Genomic DNA, 19,570 nt, shown 5'->3' with positions numbered 1-19,570 from the left:
TGTGGTGACTCATTATATAGCCATAAAAAGTCCAAACACTTCTTTTTCGTTCTGTCTCTCTGTAAAGAGAGATGAAAATTTTTCTTGAGTGAAGGAAAGAAAGAGGAGCTGGATCCTAGAGAAGTAGATAGAAAATCAAAGAGTGATGCCCTGATAGAGGTCTTTACTCTTCATTTCTCTGGTAGGGCTGAGGGAAAAAGAGCAAGTACCCGTGGCTCACTTTTCATCTAGAAAAGGAATTGGCAGACTTTTACTTAAAGGGCAAGATAGTAAATATTTTAGGCTTCTCAGGAAAAGCAGCAAAATCAAAGCTATGGTGTAGTGACTTATATAACCACTTAAAATATAACCATTTATTTTTAATAAAATACCATATATACTACACTTGATATTTCTTCAAAGCAGTGTGTGTCTTTGTTTCCCCAGACCCCACTATAGGCAGGCTGCTCTTCAGTAGAGGGCTGTTTCTAAATTCTGAAATGTGAGTCCATCTGATTCCCTAGACCGGGATCATATGAACTGTGATATTAGCCATTCTGTGTTGAGCTTCAGTTTCCGTAAACTGATGGGATTGGTATCTGGCTCCTCCGTTAATATGAGTGGTTGCAGTTCCAATAAACTAAAACAGTATGAAGGTGAACTGCAGCTCCAAAGTGCGTGACACCTCCTAATTGGTATTGATATGCCTATCACAAAGCATCTGGCCAGATCTTTCTAGGTTCCTCCTCCTCCCTCTCTCTTGTGTTTCAAAATCTTCACTCCTCTTTGTTCGGCATGGATGTGTTTTGCTCTTCACTTAACTGATAAATTGATTTTGATGGCTTCTCATTCAATATGTTCTCCTCTTCTGATCCAATGTCTCCCAGTAGTGATTTTCTGGAAATAAGATGGAAAACACGATAGCCTCCTGGTGGAGATTGGGACATGTGGCCCATGATCATAGAAGTTCTCTTGTATGAGAAGGGCCTTTTGGATCTTATGTCAGGCTTTTATCTGTAGAATCATTAATTCTCAAATAACTAGGAGTACCATGTCCTTGAGAGATGCTATGCTTGGTGCTGTAGATATAGTAGTCAATGAGATAGAAAAGGTCCCTTCTACATAGGTCTTACATGCTAATGGGGAGGAAATTCATTTCCTATTGCTGCTGTAACAAGTTACCACACACTTAGCAGCCTAAAGCAACACAAACTTGTTAAGTTATGGAGGTCAGAAGTCAGGAGTGTAAAATGGGTCCATTGGCCCATGTTCTTACAGGAGGCTCCAGGGAACAATATATTAAAGGTTGCCTATTTATGCTATGGCTTATATACCTTTTTCTTCATCTTCAAAGCCAGAAATAAAACATCTTCAAATTTATTGGAAGCAGAGAGACAATCATCACTTCACCTTCTGTCTGACACTGACCCTCCAGCCTCCCTCTTATAGGGACTGTTATGATTATAGTAGGCCCACCGAGACAATCCAGGAAAATGTCCCCACCCCAAGATCCTTAACTGAATCAAATCTGCAAATTGCCCTTTTTTCACATCAAGTAATATTTACAAGTTCTGGGATTCATGTTGAGTATATCTCTAGGGGGTCATTATTCAGTCTACCAGAGAGAGAGGAGGGAAGGAGGGAAGGAGGGAGAGAGAGGGAGAGAGAGAAGGAAAGTAAACAGGTGTGAAAATCTAGAAGATGATTATAAAGTGTGATTTGTGCCATAAAGGCAGTAAGGGGGTGGGGGGTAACAGAGTTGCACCACCCAGTGTGGTAGCCACAAGCCACAGGTGACTACTAAGTTTTTAAAATGGGGCTAGTGGGAGTGAGGAGCTAATTTTAAATTTTATTTCATTTTAAATACTGCAAATTCAGGTAGCCATAATGACTAATGGCTACCGTATCGGACAGCACAGCTCTAGGCTTTTTAGAGGGCACAGAAGAACATGTTTGCTTCTTTTTACCTTAACTGAATTGTATAAAGATCCATGAAAGCAGTCAATCCCCACTGACCTTAATATATGGAATAAGGCTACTCACGTGAGCAGATAGGTATTTTTTCCTGAATGAGCAAAAGAGAAACATTCCTTATTAATAAAACAATATTGCTATTCCATTCCAACAGGAGAAACTTCCTACCATTTAGCGGCTAAAGTAGGACACAGCTTATAATACTTAATTTCCTTCCTTATATATATACACATGCTTGCCCTGGCTTCATGATGAACTGAGTGTATTTCCTTAGTTACTGACTTTGGACTTGGCCATGTGATTTGTTTTGGCCAATGAAATGTTAACAGCTATGACAGAAGCATGGGCTTTAAACATGCTCACATGGTTGGGTTTACCCTCTTGTGTTCCTGTGACTGCTATGACAACAGTTTATCTTGTGTAGCCACTGGTTCAAGGAGAATGTGTAGACATGTGTGAACAGGCCTGAATCCAAGCTAGAGGTACACCTTGAGGCTGGAGTCCATCTTGCCCTACCTGAACTACAGCCGATCTACAGGTCTGTTTTAAGACATGCAATTTTGTGTCAATTTGTTACTTACCATTGTCGCACAGGTGACTGATACAAGGGGAAATACGAGAAGGACTTCTCCTTACTTGGAGGACTTCACACATTACTGAGGGAGGCTGAATTCTCCATAAGCCTTCCAAGCTCCCTTACATTTAATATGGGGGAGGCCAGACAGGGATTATTTGCTTTCAAAGCAGTTTCTTTTAGGAGTTTTAAGAATAGGGAGACCTTCAAAGTCTAAAGATTTGTGTAACTGAAATTGCACAGCTCAGTGAGAACTCAGCTAAGTGGAACTCTTCACTTTAACAAGGTCTATTTTTAGCTTCAATGATGCAACTTTGTCCTTCCTGAACTCACCATCTTTCAAGCTTCGTTACCAGGAAAGCAAGGAAAATACCACTAGCTAGCCTTCCTTCTAAAGTAAGTGTGATGAAAAACAAAATTGACAAAGACTTTTAAAAGCCAACAGTAATTTAAATGTATGGATTTTATTTTAGTTTCTAGAGTCACTAAAAGTAAACCTGGCAATGCCTCTCAAACGGACATTCCCTTCTTAGTGACTGGAGTGGAAGCTTAGCCACCTCTCCTGTTGTTTCTCTGCATGGCCAAAGTTGAGTGAATTTTTCTCCCTGTGATTTTTGTTGCCTCCTGAGCATTAATGATGCTGGAATAGTATTGTACTCTCCCCCCAGGTGCATCGATTTTCCTGCTTGAATTGATGTAGTCCCACAAAGAGAACACCTCACTGTTATTATCCTTTTGGATGCTCTATTCACTGGCTTGGCCATTCTACTCAGCTTAATCAAAAGTAGGCTGTGTCTATGGAAGAAAATACAACTTTTCAGATGTGGTAAACTTCCTGAGCTTGATGCATGAGAATAGGCTTCTACTCAAAGGTTAAAGGAATCAAATTTCAAAAATTTAATATAGCAACTGATTAAAAAATATTAATGGAACAACAAACTACAGCATGCAAGATTTTGAACTTTACTTGTAGGAAAAATTACTTCCTATGTGTTTGGATCTGGCAACAAAGGCCGAAAAGTATAATTATTGCTTTAAGTTTCTCTTTTCTAGATGAGGATATTTATTCACTGAGGAAGCCGTTAAACTGGGACAATTACCAATATCCACACAGACAAATCTGGCTCATTACTCTGTATTTTTGTTGCAGTTGCTCAACTCAATTACATTATTCCTATTTGTGCTGTATGTCCAGAAACATCTCCCTCAGGCCAAAGGTCAGCCACTCTCTCATGATCTTTTAGGTACAGGGCGAAGGGAGAACGTCTTTCTCCTGAAGCTTCAGTAGGGCTGAAACCAAGGAGGAAGCATACCTGAGTTAAATAGGAAGTTGAGTCTAGTACACCAAAGACGTTGAATCAAAGCAGATGGTTAGAGTGAAAAGGTAAGAAGCACATCATGGCAGGCATTAGGTACCAGGAAGAAGAGAAATCCACTTCAAGAAAGTAGGGCATAATCCCAGGTAGTTCTTGGAATAAGCACTATTGTTAGGGACTGGCACCCTGTAGGTGTGTATCAGCACAAGGAGTCAGCCATACCGGACAGAAATCCTCCAAATTTGTCTCTCCCATAAGACTAAGCATCCTGCGAAAGCTCTTATCTAAAATTTCTTCTTATTCCTCTAGTGCTTATCATACGTGAACCATATAAATTCTGGCAGCATGGCAAAATAATCCAGATTAAGTGGATACATGATATTCTTGTTAATGTAACTATTCAAGTCAAGTTATGCCAAGAGACAAAAGTTCAGGTGAGTAGCCTTTCATTTATTTTTTTTTTCAAATATTTTATTCATGAGAGACACACACACAGAAAAAGAGAGAGAGAGAGAGAGAGAGAGAGGCAGAGACACAGGCAGAGGGAGAAGCAGGCTCCATGCAGGGAGCCCGACATGGGACTCGATCCCTGGTCTCCGGGATCACACCCTGGGCTGAAGGCGGTGCTAAACCACTGAGCCACCCGGGCTGCCCTAGCCTTTCATTTATGTAATGAGTTGTAATTTATGTAATGGAGGAACAGAAAAGACGGACTTAAAAAGGTGAAAAGTAGTTAAAAATGCTGGTCACAAGGTTTTCTTGTAGCAAATTAACCGCATGCTTTCAAAAAGGCTACAGTGATTCTCTGGTTGGTAAAAAAATGTGGCTTCTACTACTGAGAAAAGAAGATGGACTTAAAATGTAACCTTTAGATTCTTTTTAGAGAAAAGCACTTTGAAAGGAGAAAACACCATATAAGTGCCAAGTCTTATTATTATCATCATTGCCATGAATACCTCCAAGCCACGGAAAAACATGTTCATAAAAGAAGTCTGTTTGGGGGATGGGCTAGTGAGGAAAGTTCATTTGAAATATTCTGTTCACAAGCTGCCTGCATTTAGTGTCATCTCTCTGAAATCCCAAATTACTACTGTCACCACTGTGTGCAGAAAACTTTCAGGTAAATAAAGAGCACAGCAGGAAAAAAAACATTAAATTCTTATACAGTGGTCTAATGATAACAATCCCAGAGCATTATTTACTTTCATGGTAAATCATAGTGTGAAAGTAACTGTGTACATTCCTGTTCCTGACCACTGTCACCAATCACTATGGAACACTGGCTCATTCTATTCTTCCTACAATTGTAGAACGCCTAAAATAAATCTGCCACACATGAATGTCAGGTCTGTTTAGCCTCTAGCTTTTCTAGAACTGCTCAAGTTCTCATATTCATCTCTATATTCCGGGTATGTTCATACGATACACATCTAGAGTAGGAGTTGGCAAATGACAGCCTGTGGCCCAAATTAGTCCAAAATTCCCAAATGTCTGTTGTCTGTTTTTTTTTTAATGTCTCATGAGCTAAGATTGGTTTTACATTTTTTAAAAAATTTATTTATTTATTCATGAGACACACACACACACACACAGAAAGAGAGAGAGAGAGAGGGAGAGGGAGAGAGAGAGGCAAAGACATAGGCAGAGGGAGAAGCAGGCTCCCTGCAGGGAACCCGATGTGGAACTTGACCTGGATCCTGGGATCACGTCCTGAACCAAAGGTAGAGGCTCAATCACTGAGCCATGCAAGAATATTTCATGACATATGAAAATTATATGAAATTTAAATGTTGATATTTTCATAAATACCTTTTAGCTGTGATTACAGTTGCATTTACTAGTATGTGAAGAAAAAGAAACAAATTCCTCTTATTTATTGTGAATAATTGCAGATACCTAGCATAAAAACTGGGGACAAAGGTAGAACAAAATGTATACAGTTCACATCTCAAAACTGCTAAGTATATATTCGTAGGCAATGTCTTTACCTTTCTTCGTAAGCTGGAATATCTTGAATCCAGAGTGACTATGAGGGTTATAAGACAACTGTATGATCCTTTTGTTTAGCACCCAGCGTATAGGAAACACTCAATGTCATTTAAGCCTATGTTTATCATGCACAGAGTGAGAAGAATTTCAACTTCTGGCAATGCAACAAGTTTCTCAATGAGAACAACTAGAAAAATCTGAACAAAATATTAAAAACCTCTATTTGAAGGCATAGGGGAGCTACAAAGATTAGATTAGTGGCATTAAGATCCTACAGAGAAGAAAAGCCAGAAAAGTGAGCCTGGCATTTGGCACTGCTTTTTATCTCAAGGTGTCTGACAATTCCAAAAGCAGTGGCTGAGAGGCTAATACGTAGGACAGATATTTCAATAGACCCAGAGACATCCTGGGATGAAAATTTAAGTTCAAGACCACCAAAGGGGAGGAGTCCTAACATGCACTTAGAGATTTCTGTTAGAATTCTAAAGAAATATAAATTTAGAAAGCAAATATTAACAGACCAAAAGAAAAAAATAGACAGCAATATATTAATAGTAGGAAACTTTAAGTCCCTAGTTGCATCAATGGATAGATCATCCAGACGGAAAATCAATAAGGAAACACTGGCCTTAAATGACATGTTAGACCAAATGGACTTAACAGATTTCTACAGAACATTCCTTTCAGAAACACCAGAATACACATTCTTCTCAAGTGCACAGGAAGCATTCTTGAGGACAGATAATATGTTAGGCCACAAAGCAAGTCTTAATCAATTTAAGAGAACTGAAATAGAATCAAGCATCTTCTCTGACCACAATGGTATGAACTAGAATCAATTATAAGAGGAAAACTGGTATTCACAAATATATGGAGAGTGAACAACAAATGGGTAAATGAAGCAATCAAAAGAGAAATAAAAAAATGAGATGCAACAAAAGTACTTCTAAGAGGGAAGTTAATAGCACTAAATGCTTACCTCGAGAAACAAAAAAAATCTCAAACAACCTAACTTTACACCTCAAGGAACTAGAAAAATAAGAACAAATGAAGTCCCAAGTTAGTGGGGCCCCAGTAGTTAGCCAAGTGTTAGAAATAACAGATCAGATGAAAATATGAAAATAGAAAAGATCAGTGAAACCAAGAGCTGGTTCTGTGATTAAAACAAAATTGGCAAACCTTTAGCTTTAGATAAAAAAGGTTTTAAATAAAACCTTTAGCCCACCAGGAAAAAGAGAGGAGTTAAAGAATTAAAATCAGAAATGAAAGGAGATATTGCAGCTGTTATTACAGAAATACAAATGATCAGGAGACTTCAATGAACAATTATATACCAATAAATTATCAGCCTAGAAGAAATATATACATTCATAAAAATATACAATCTTTCAAGACTGAATCATGAAGGAATGGAAGATCTAAACAAACCAATTAATAATAAGGAAATTGAATTATCAATCAAAAACCTTCTAACAAACTAAAGTTCAGGACCAGATGGCTTCATAGATGAATTCTACCAAACATTCAAAGAAGAATTAATATCAATCCGTCTCAAACTCTTCAAGGAAAATAAAAGAGAAGGAAACTCATTTTATAAAGCCAGCATTACCCCATACCAAAATCAAAGTCATCACAAGAAAAAAAAAAAAACTGCAGGCCAATATCCCTGATGAACATAGATACGAAAAGCCTCAACAAAATATCTGCAAGGCTGAACTCAACAATACATTAAAAGACTAATACACCATGATCATATGAGATTTATTCCAGGGATGCAAGGATGGCTCAACATCCACAAATCAGTAAATGTGATATACCACATTAACAAACTGAAGGATAAAAATCATATGATCATCTCATTAGATATCTAGTAGAAAAAACATTTGGTAAAATTCAAAATCCATTTATGGATTTAATAACTCTAAAAAAAGTAGATATAGAGAGAATGTAACTTAATTGTAATAAATGCCATATATGATAAGCTCATGAATAAGGTCATAGGCAACAGGGAAAAGCTGAAAGATTTTCCTTTGAGACCAAGAACAAAGCGAGAATAGTATTGGAAGTCCTAGCCCGAGTAATTAGCAAGAAAAAGAAAGGAAAGGCATTCGAATTAGAAAGGAAGAGGTAAATTGTCACTGTTTTCAGATGACACAATTATAGTGAGAAGGCACAAAAGACTCCACTAAAAGACTGTTAGAACTAGTAAATTCAGTACAGGAGGACATAAAATCAATAAAGTGTGTTTTATTTGTATACACTAACAACAAAAAGAAATTAAGAAAGCAATTCCATTTATCATTGCATCAATGAATATAATACCCAGGAAAAAATTTAGTCTAGGAACTTAAAGACCTGTACACTGAAAACTCTAAGTCACTGATGGAAGAAACTGAAAAAGAAACAAATAAATGGAAAGATACTTCATGCTCATGGATTGGAAGAATTAATATTATTTAATGTACATACAACCTAAAGTAATTTATAGATTCAATGCAATCCTGATCAAAATTCCAATGGTACTTTTCAAAGAAATACAACAAACAACCTTAAAGTTTGTATGGAACTACAATAGACCCCAAATAGGCAAAGCAATCTTGAGCAAGGAGAACAAAGCTGAATGGATCACACTCTCTGATTTCAATCTATATCACAAAGCTACAGTAATCAAGACAGTATGGTATTGGCATAAAACCAGACACAGAAATCAATGGAACAGAACAGGAAGCTTAGAAGTAAACCCATGCATATATGATCAATTAATTTATGACAAAGGAGCTAAGAAGACTCAATAGGCAAAGGACAGACTATGATAAATGGTGCTAGGAAAACCGGATAGCCACATGCAAAAGAATGGAACTCAACCACTATCTCACAAGACATACAAAAATAAACTCAAAATGAATTAAAGACCTGAATGTAAAACATGAAACCATAAAACTTTTAGAAGACAATAGGTGGTAAAGTCCTTGACCTTGCTCTTGGTAATTATTTTTGCTTTTGTTGCTAGTTCAAAAAATGGGGAAATCATCTACACAGCTAAAAAGCAACCCACTGAATGGGAGAAAATCTCTGCCAATCATATATATTTCATAAGGGATCACTAGCCGAAATATATAAGGAACTCATACAACTTAAAAGCATAAACAAAATCCAATTAAAAAAATGGGTAGACCAGCAATTGCACTGCTGGGGATTTACCCCAAAGATACAGATGCAATGAAACGCCGGGACACCTGCACCCCGATGTTTATAGCAGCAGTGTCCACAATAGCCAAACTGTGGAAGGAGCCTCGGTGTCCATCGAAAGATGAATGGATAAAGAAGCTGTGGTCTATGTATACAATAGAATATTCCTCAGCCATTAGAAATGACAAATACCCACCATTTGCTTTGACGTGGATGGAACTGGAGGGTATTATGCTGAGTGAAATAAGTCCATCGGAAAAGGACAAACATTATATGGCCTCATTCATTTGGGGAATATAAAAAATAGTGAAAGGGAATAAAGGAGAAAGGAGAAAAATGAGTGGGAAATATCAGAAAGGGAGACAGAACATGAAAGACTTCTAACTATGGGAAACGAACTAGGAGTGGTGGAAGGGGAGGTGGGCAGGGGGTGGGAGTGACTGGGTGACAGGCACTGAGGGGGGCACTTGATGGGATGAGCACTGGGTGTTATTCTATATGTTGGCAAGTTGAACACCAATAAAAAATAAATTGATAAAAAAAAGCAGTGGACTTAAAAAAAATGGGTAGAGGATCTAAATAGACATTTTGCCAAAGGAGAAATACAGATGGTCAACAGGTATGTATGTGAAAAGATCCTCAACATCACTAGTCATTAGAGAAATGCAAATCAAAACCACAAGATATCAGCTCTTACCTGTTAGAATGGCTAGTCTCAAAAAGATAAGAAATAACAAATGTGAAGATTCAAAGAAAAGGGAACCCTTGTGTACTCTTGGTAGGAATGTAAATTAGTGTAGCTACTATGGAAAAAAGTATGGAGGTTGCTCAGAAAATGAAAAACACAACTATCATAGCATCCAGCAACTTCAGTTCTGGGTATTTATCTGAAGAAAATGAAAACACTAACAACACAGATGAAGCTTGAAGGCATTATGCTAAGTGAAATAAGTCAGAGGAAAAAAAAAATACCGTGTGATCTCACTTATATGTGGATTCTTAATAACAAATAAAAACCAAGCTCATAGATAGAACAGATTGGTGGTTCAGAAGTAGGGTGTAGGGGTGGGTGAAATGGGTGAAGGAGATCAAAAGGTACACAATTCCAGATATAAAATAAAACACAGCAATATACTGTACAGCAGAGTGACTAGAGTTAATAAAAACATACTACAAATCTTAAAAGTACTCATCATAAGAAAAAAAAATTGGTAACTATGGTGATGGATGTTAAGTGGACTTACCATGATGATCATTTAGTGATATATAGGTATACCAAATCATTATGTTGTACACCTGAAACTAGTAAGATGTTACATGTCAATTATACCTCAAATTTAAAAAGAACTCTAAAGGACTGTACTTTAAGATTAAGTGTTAAATGACACATTCCAGCTTTCAGAGATACTGAAGCCAAGCTTTGGGTAATATCATTCCATCATTGAATTAAGTTGCTCTGGGATTTCTAGTGCCTTAAACTACCCACCTACCTGCAAGGCAAAAGTAAACACTCTCTGCAGGAAGATCACATCATCTAGAACCTCAACTTATCTCATCTCTTCTTTCATATAAAATGTCCAATAGTTATTTTAAAATAAGCAGTTATGCACAAAGAACAATCTGCTTAAAAACCAAGAGCAGGGATCCCTGGGTGGCTCAGCAGTTTGGTGCCTGCCTTTGGCCCGGGGCATGATCCTGGAGTCCTGGGATCGAGTCCCACATTGGGCTTCCTGCATGGAGCCTGCTTCTCCCTCTCCCTGTCTCTCTCTCTCTCTCTCTCTCTCTCATGAATAAATAAATAAAATAAAATAAAAAAAGAGAACAATAAAAACAAACCCCACAAGAGGTCCATATAAGGAAGATATCATTTAGGAATTTCATTTATGGTTAACTTGATATTAAATTAATTTCACACATGTTACAGTTGTTTCTTTCAGTATCATCACACAGCAATAATAGTACTGCCATTTTCTTAGGCTGTATCTCAAACCACTAAAATACAAAAGGAAAATATGGGATATTAGCACACAGCTGTTGCTGAAAAAGAGCAAGCAATCACAATAGCAATCAGAACATTTTAACATCTAAAAATGGCTCCAAGATAACTTCAAATATTTCTTTAAATACTCCATGTCTTTGAAAGTTTATCACTTTCAGATAAAATAATTATCTGATAAAAGATAAAAGAATTAAAAGAACATGAAGTCTGAATATAGACAATCACAGGGACATAATAAGCACAGAGAATCCTCAATTTTCATTTGGAAATAAAATATTCAGTGAAGTTTTAATAATTATAACATGAAATTTTAAATTAATTCGGTATCAAGGTTCCCATATATGTAAATATTTAAATTGGCAATCAAATGACCCATGCTATAGCCTCACAGAGAAGTGGCCAGACTTAGAAAAACACATGTACAGAGACAACTCTCTAGATGAATGAAATATGATGCTCATTTTCACTTTCCTTTCTTTCTGAGAGTCTAATTACAAGATCTTTTCTTTTCTATGAGTCCTCATGAGTGCTCTGTTCTTATATTACATAAGGTGGGCAGACAACTTCTAATGATCCTCTCATTTGCTCTATTTCCTATGGATACCATGATGTAGCACCTAGAAAACTGCCTTTCATTCATAGGAGCTTAAAAGAAGCAAGTTATAATACTAGTTAACAATAAATAAGTACTTAGTATGTACAAGGTACCATAACAGGCATTGTCATGTATCAAAATATTTAATATTTGCAATACACTTAGGTTTTTACCAAAAACTGATTTCAAAACAGCACTAGTTAATATGTTAAAAGAATTGAAAGAAAAGACAAAGATTTTTGGTTGAGAAGTGGAAACTAAAAAAACAACTGAAAGGAAATTATAAAATTGGAAATAATTAAGATTGAGAGTTCAGTGGATTGAGTGCAGATTGGATGTAGAAGTATATGGAATTAGCTAACTGGAATATGAATCAAAATAAAAATATCCAGACTTAAATTATAGAGAATCAAAAGAGTAGGTGTAAACACAAACTTTTGGGATGTAATGAAAAACTCCCGTCATTAGACCCTCAAAAAGAAAGGAGAGTGAAAATGGGCAGAAATTATTAGTGAGGTAATGGTTGATTATTTCTCAAAAGTGGTGAAAGTATCAAGCCACAGACTAAAAGCAATACTACCTATGCCAAACTGGATACATAGTAAGAAAACCATATCTAAATACTTTATAGTAAAACATCAGTTAACAAAGCAAAGTACAAATTAAAATACCATTATACACTTAATAAAATGGCTAAAACCCAAAACATGGACAACACCAAATACCAGAGTGAATATGGAAAAAAAAAGAACTCTTGATTATTTAGGAAAGCAAAATGGCACAGCCACTTTGGAAGATAGTCTGTCAGTTTTTGCACAGCTAAGTGTTGTATTGGCATATGATCCAATAATCATGATCCTTGGTAATTACTCAAATTAGCTGACATTTTATGCCCATGATAACCTGTACAAACATCATAATTGTTAAAACTTGGAAATAATCAATATGTCCTTCAATAGGTAACTGGATGAACAAACTCTAGTACACTCCTACAATGGAATAATATTCAGCACTCAAAAGATATAATCCATCAAGCCATGAAAGCACATGAAGGAGCCTTAATTGATACTGATTTAAGTGAAAGAAATTAGTCTGTAGAGGCTACAGATTGTCTGATTCCAACTATGTGATAATCTGAAAAAGGCACAAATAAAGAGTTAAAAGATCAATGGTTGCAACTTTAGAGGGACAGAATGATGAATAAATAGGTGGAACATAGGGTAATTTTCAGGCAGGGAAACTATTCTGTATGAAACAATCTAAAAAAAACTTTAAAAATCTCAGTAGGTGGAGAAAAAGCATTTTATAAATCTAACATGTATTGCTGATAGAAAAAGAAAACTCACTCAAAACACAGATAAGAAGGTAACTTCCTCAACTTCATAAAAGGCATCTATAAAAATCTACAGTAACATAGTTGATGGCAAAAGCCTGAATGTATTACTCTAAGATCAGGAACGAAAGAAAGATGTGTGTTCTTACCACTTCTATTCAACAGTGTACTGGACGTTACAGCCAGTGCCATTAGGCAAGAAAAAGAGGGAAGGCCTCTAGACTATAAAGGAAGAAATTTAAAAATTGTCTTTATTCACAGAAGATAGGGTCACTAATGTAGAAATTCTGATGGGATTTATAAAAAGGCTCCCAGAACTAAAAGTGAGTTTAGCAGAGTTGCAGGATACAAGATCAACAAACAAGTCAAACAAGTCTAGGTATCTATAATAAAAAATCAGAAATTGTAACAAAATTACCACCAGTTGAAATAGCAAAAATTTGAAATACAAAACATGTGAAAGACTAGTATGTTGAAAACTACAAAAGGCTGTTGAAAGAAATTAAAGAAGCCGTAAAAAAATGGAGACATACACAGTCTTTATGGGTCCTAAGACTCAGTTAGGAGTCAATTCTCTTCAGTTACTTGTATCTTTAACACAATCTCAACCAACATATCAGTATGCTCTTTTGTACAAACTTACAGGCGATTCTAAAATTCCTATGGAAACCCAAAATATCTGGGATGCCCAGAACAATTTTCAGAAAGGACAAAGTTGAAGGGCTGAAACTATCTCATTTCAAGAGTCGTTAAAAAGATAGAGTTAGCCAGATAGTGCAGTATATGCGCGATGACAGAAAAATAAATAAGTGGAATAAAATAGAGTCTAGGAAGAGACCTGCACATATATAAACAAGTATGTTTTGACAAAGGTGCAAAGACAATTCAAGTGCAGAAAGTATTCTTTTTTTTTCCAACAAAGAGTGTCAGCAAAAAATAAATTTCATTCATAACTTATACTATATATAAATATTAACTTGAAGTAAATCAGAGACCTAAATTTAAAACCTGAAACTATAAAATGTCTAAAAGCACACATAAAGACCGTAACAGTCACCTCATAAAATAAGATATACAGGTGGCAAATAAGCTTAATAAAAGGTGCTTTCCATCCTCTGTAAATGAGATACCACTACACACTTATGAGAATGGCAAAATCCAAAACACTAATAACTTCAAGTGCTGGTGAGGATATGGAGCTCAGATTCAGTGTTGATGGGAATGCAAAACAGTATAGCCACTTTGGAAGACAGTTTGTCAGTTTCTTAGAGAAGAAAACATACTGTTGCCACTGGATCCAGTACTTGGGTTCCTTGGTATTTACACAAGAGAGTTGAAAACTTAGGTCCCCCCAAAATAACTAAACAAAGATGGTTATAGCAGTTTTATTGGTAATTGTCAAATCTTGGGAGCAACCAATGTGTACTTCAGTAGGTGAATGAACACGTTAACCAGATGATGGCTACATCCAGATGATATTAATATTTGGTAATCCAGACAATGGGATATTATTTGGTACAAAAAAATGAACTATCAAGCCATGAAAAGACATAAAAGAAACTTTAGTGCATATTACTAAGTGAAAGAAGCTAATCTGAAAAGACTATATATGATCCCAACTAGATGATATTCTGGAAAAGGCAAAATTATGGAGACAGTAAAAAAAAAAATCAGTGGTTATCAGGAGTTGGGAAGGGGTGGTGATGAATAAGTGAATCACAGGATTTAGGGAACTGAAAATACTCAATATGATACCATAATGATATATACATGTCATTATACATTTGTCTGCACCCACTGAATGTACAGTGCCAAAAGTGAACCCTAATGTGAACTATGGACTTTGGGTGATTATAATTTATCAACATAGGTTCATCAATTGTAAAAGTGTACCACTCTGGTAGGGAATGTTGATAATGGGAGAAGTTATGTGTCAGGGTAGCCTCCGCTTATCCATGGGGGGTACAATCCAAACCACCAGTGGATGCCAGAAACCATAGATATTGCCAAGCCCTATATATACTATATTTTATCTTATATATACACCTGTGATAAAGGTTAATTTATAAATTAGGCACAGTAAGAGACTAACAAAAACAACTAAAATAAAATGCAATGTTAAGCAATATACAATATTGTTTTTGTTTTTGTCTTTTTTACAAATTGAAGGTTTGTGGCAGCCCAGCACTGAACAATTCTATCAGTGCCATTTTTTCCCCACCAGTATTTGCTCACTTTGTCTTTGGGCCACATTTTGGTAATTATAACAATATTTCAAATTCCATATTTATTATGGTTATCTATGATCTGTGAAGTTTGATATTAGCATTGTAGTTTGGGGAGGGGGTAAAAATTGTGCTCATATAAGATGACAAACTTAACTGATAAATGTGTGTTTTTGGGCCGCTCCACCAATGGGCTGTTCCTCCATCTTTCCCCCTCTCTTCAGGTCTTTCTAGTCCCAGAGACATAACAATATTAAAATTAGTCCAATTAATAACCCTACAATGTCCTCTAAATGTTCAAGTAAAAGGAAAAGTTGCTTGTCTCTCACTTTAAATCCAAAGCTAGAAACGATTAAGCTTAGTGAGGAAATATCAGAAAGGGAGACAGAATGTAAAGACTGCTAACTCTGGGAAATGAACTAGGGGTGGTAGAAGGGGAGGAGGGTGGGGGGTGGGAGTGAATGGGTGACGGCACTGGGTGTTATTCTGTACGTTGGTAAATTGAACACCAATAAAAAATAAATTAGAAAAAAAAAGAAAGAAAGCTAAGATAGGCCAAAATCTAGGGCTGCTAGGCCACACATCCAAGTTGTGATTGGAAAACTTGAACGAAATTAAAGGTGCTCTTCCACACAAGACCAACATACTCAATGGTGAAAAACAGAGACTTTCCCCCAAGGTCAGGAACAAGACAAGGACGTCCAGTCTCACCAATTTTATTTAACGTACTACTGGAAGTCCTAGCCAGAGCAATCACACGACATGAAGAAATAAAAGGCATCCAAATTAGTAAGGAAGAAGTAAAACTCTCACTATATGCAGATGACATGATACTATATAGAAAATCCTGAAGACTCCACCAAAAAAAAAAAAAAAAAAACTAGAACTGATGAAGGAATTCAATTAAATCACAGGATACAAAATCAATGTACACAAATATGTTGCAATTCTATAGACTAATACTGAGGAAGCAGAAAGTGAAATTAAGAAAACAGTCCCCCCCCCCAAAAAAAAGAAAACAGTCCCATTTACCATTGTGCCAAAAACAGCAAAATATCTAGGAATAAACTTAACCCAAGAGGTGAAAGACCTGTATTCTAAAAACCATAAAACACTGATGAAAGAAATTCAAGACGATGTGAAGAAATGGAAAGACATTCCATGCTCATGGGTTGGAAAAACAAATACTGTTAAAATATCTATACTATCAAACATAATAATCTATATGTTTAATGTAATCCCTATCAAAATACCAAAAGCATTTCTCGCAGAACTAGAACAAATCTAAAATTTGTATGGAACCACAAAAAACCTTGAATAGCTACAGCAATCTAGAAAAAGAAAAATGAAATTGGAGGTATCACAATCTAGATTTCCAGTTATATTATAAAGCAGTCATAATTAAAACAGTATGGTACTGGCATAAAAATAGACATAGGTCAATGGAACCTAAAACCCAGAAATATACACACAACTATATGATCAATTAATCTTCAACAAAGCAGGAATGAATATACAACAGGAAAAAAATAGTCTCTTCAACAAATGCTGTTGAAAAAACTGGACAGCCACCCGCAAAAGAATGAAACTTGGACCACTTCCTTATACCATATACAAAAATAAAGTCAAAATGGAGGAGAGACCAAAATGTGATACCTGACACCATAAAAATCCTAGAAGAGAACACAGGCAGTAGTAATATCCCTGACATCAGCTGTCGCAACATTTTTCTAGATATGTCTCTTGAGGCAAGGGAAATAAGAGCAAAAATAAGCTATTGAGACTACACCAAAAGAAAAGGCTTCTGCACAGCAAAGGAAACAATCAACAAAACTAAAAGGCAACCTACTGAACAGGAGGAGATATTTGCAAATAACATATCTGATGAAGGGTTAGTATCCAAAATATATAAAGAATTTGCATAACTCCCTTAAAAACCAAATAATCTAAAAATAGGCAGAGGACATGAACAGACATTCTGTAAACAAAATATACAGATGGCAAACAGACACATGAAAAGATGCTCAGCATCAGTCATCACTAGGGAAATGCAAATAAAAACTACAGTGAGAGATCACCTCACACCTGTCAGAGTGGCCAAAATCAAAAACAAAGAAAACAAGTGGTGGGGATGTGAAGAAAAAATCCTCTTGCACTTTTGGAGGGAATGCGAGTTGGTGCAGCCACTGTGGAAAACATTATGGACGTTCAGCTAAACAGCTAAACAGCTAAAAATAGAACTACCCTATGATCCAGGAATCACACTACTGGGTATTTACACAAAGAATACAAAAGCACTATTTCAAAGGAATATATGCAGCCCTATGTTTATTGCAGTATTATTTACAATAGCCAAACTACGGAAGCAGCCCAAGTGTTTATTGATAGATGAATAAAGAAGATGTGGTACACACACACACACACACACACACAAACACACACACACATACACACTGGAATATTATTCAGCCATAAAAATAATGAAACCTGCCATTTGCAGCAATAAGGATAGAGCTAGAGAATATAATACTAAGTGAAGTAAGTCATTCAGACAAAGACAAATATCACATAATTTCACTCATATGTGGAATTCAAGAAACAAACGAACAGAGAGAGAGAGAGAGAGAGAGAGAGAGAGAGAGAAATTCTTTAATTACAGAGAACAAACTAATGGTTATTGACGGACAGAAGATCAAACCAGCCACAAAATTCCCTTTAAGCCAAAGCCTACTCCAGAGCAAGGCCCTCACTCTGTTTAGTTCTATTGAAGCTGAGAGAGGAAGCTACAGGAAAAAAGTTTGAAGGTTCCAGAGGTTAATTCATTAGGTTTAAGGAAAGAAGTTGTCTCCAAAATATAAAAGTGTAAGGTGAAGCAGCAAGTGCTGATGTAGAAGCTGCTTCAAGTTATCCAGAAGATCTAGCTAAAATAAAACAGTTATTGAAGGTGGCTACACTAAATGACAGATTTTTCAATAAAAATGAAAAACCTTATATTGGAAGAAGATGCCATATAGGACTTTGATAGGAGCAATCAAATTTAAAGAATCTGGCTTTAAAGCTTCTTAGGACAGGCTGACTCTTCTTTTAGGGGCTAATGTAGCTGGTGACTAAATTGAAGCCAATGTTCATTGACTGTTCCAAATTCCTGGGTACTTTAAGAATTGTATTAAATCTACTCTGTGTTCCCTAAATGAAGCAACAAAGCCTGGATGACAGCACATCTGTTTACAACATGGCTTACTGAATATTTTAAGCCCACTGTTGAGACCTATTGTTCTGAAGAAATTCCTTTCAAAATAAGACTCTTCATTAACAATACACCTGGTCACCCAAAAGTTTTGATGAAGATGTACGACAAGATTAATGTTTCATGCCTGCTAACACAACATCCATTCTGTAGCCATGGATCAAGGAGTTATTTTGACTTTCAAGTCTTATTATTTATGAAATATATTTCATAAGTCTACAGCTGCCAGGGACAGTGGTTCCTCTGATGGATGTGGGCAAAGTCAATTGAAAAACTCCTGGAAAAGGTTCACCATTCTAGATGCTTTTAAGAACATTGGTGATTCATGAGAAGAGGTGAAAATATCAACATTCAAAGGAGTTTGGAAGAAGTTGATTCCAACCCTCATGGATGACTTTGAGCAGTCGAAGACTTAAGTACAGGAACTAGCTGCAGCTATGTGGCGGGAAGGGCAAGGGAACTGGAATTAGTAGTGGAGCCTAAAGATAAGATTGAATTGCTGTCATCTCACGATAAAACTTGAATGGATGAGGACTTGCTTCTTATGGATGAGCAAAGAAAGTGGTTTCTTGAGATGGAATCTGGTAAAGATGTCATTTCAAGACAGTTGAAATGACAACCAAGAATTTAGACTATTACATAAACTTAGTTGATACAGCAGGGGCAGGTTTGAGAGGACAGACTCCAATTTTAAAAGAAATTCTTCTGTGATTTAAATGTTATCCAAAGAGCATCACATGCTGCAAAGAAATCATTCATGAAAGGAAGAGCTGATTGATATAGCATACTCCGCTCTTATGTTATTTTAAGAAATTGCCACAGCCACCCCAACCTTTAGCAATCAGCAACCTAATCAGCTGCCATCAACATCAAGGCAAGACCCTCCACCAGCAAAAAGCTTGAAACTTGCTGAAATATCAGATGATTGTTAGCATTTTTTAGGAATAAAGTATTTTTAAATTAAGGTTTGAGCATTGTTGTTTTAGACACAGCACTATTGCACACTTAATAGAATACAATGTAGTGTAAACATAATTTTCTATGTACTTGGAAACCAAAAAATTCATTTGAATCACTTTATTGTGATACTTGTTTTATTGCTGTGGTTCTGGAACCTAACCTGCAGTATTTCTGAGTTATGCCCATACTG

Source organism: Canis lupus, chromosome X (genome assembly GCF_048164855.1).
Source record: "Canis lupus baileyi chromosome X, mCanLup2.hap1, whole genome shotgun sequence".
Taxonomy (NCBI): Eukaryota; Metazoa; Chordata; class Mammalia; order Carnivora; family Canidae; genus Canis; species Canis lupus.
This window is presented reverse-complemented; position numbering follows the sequence as displayed.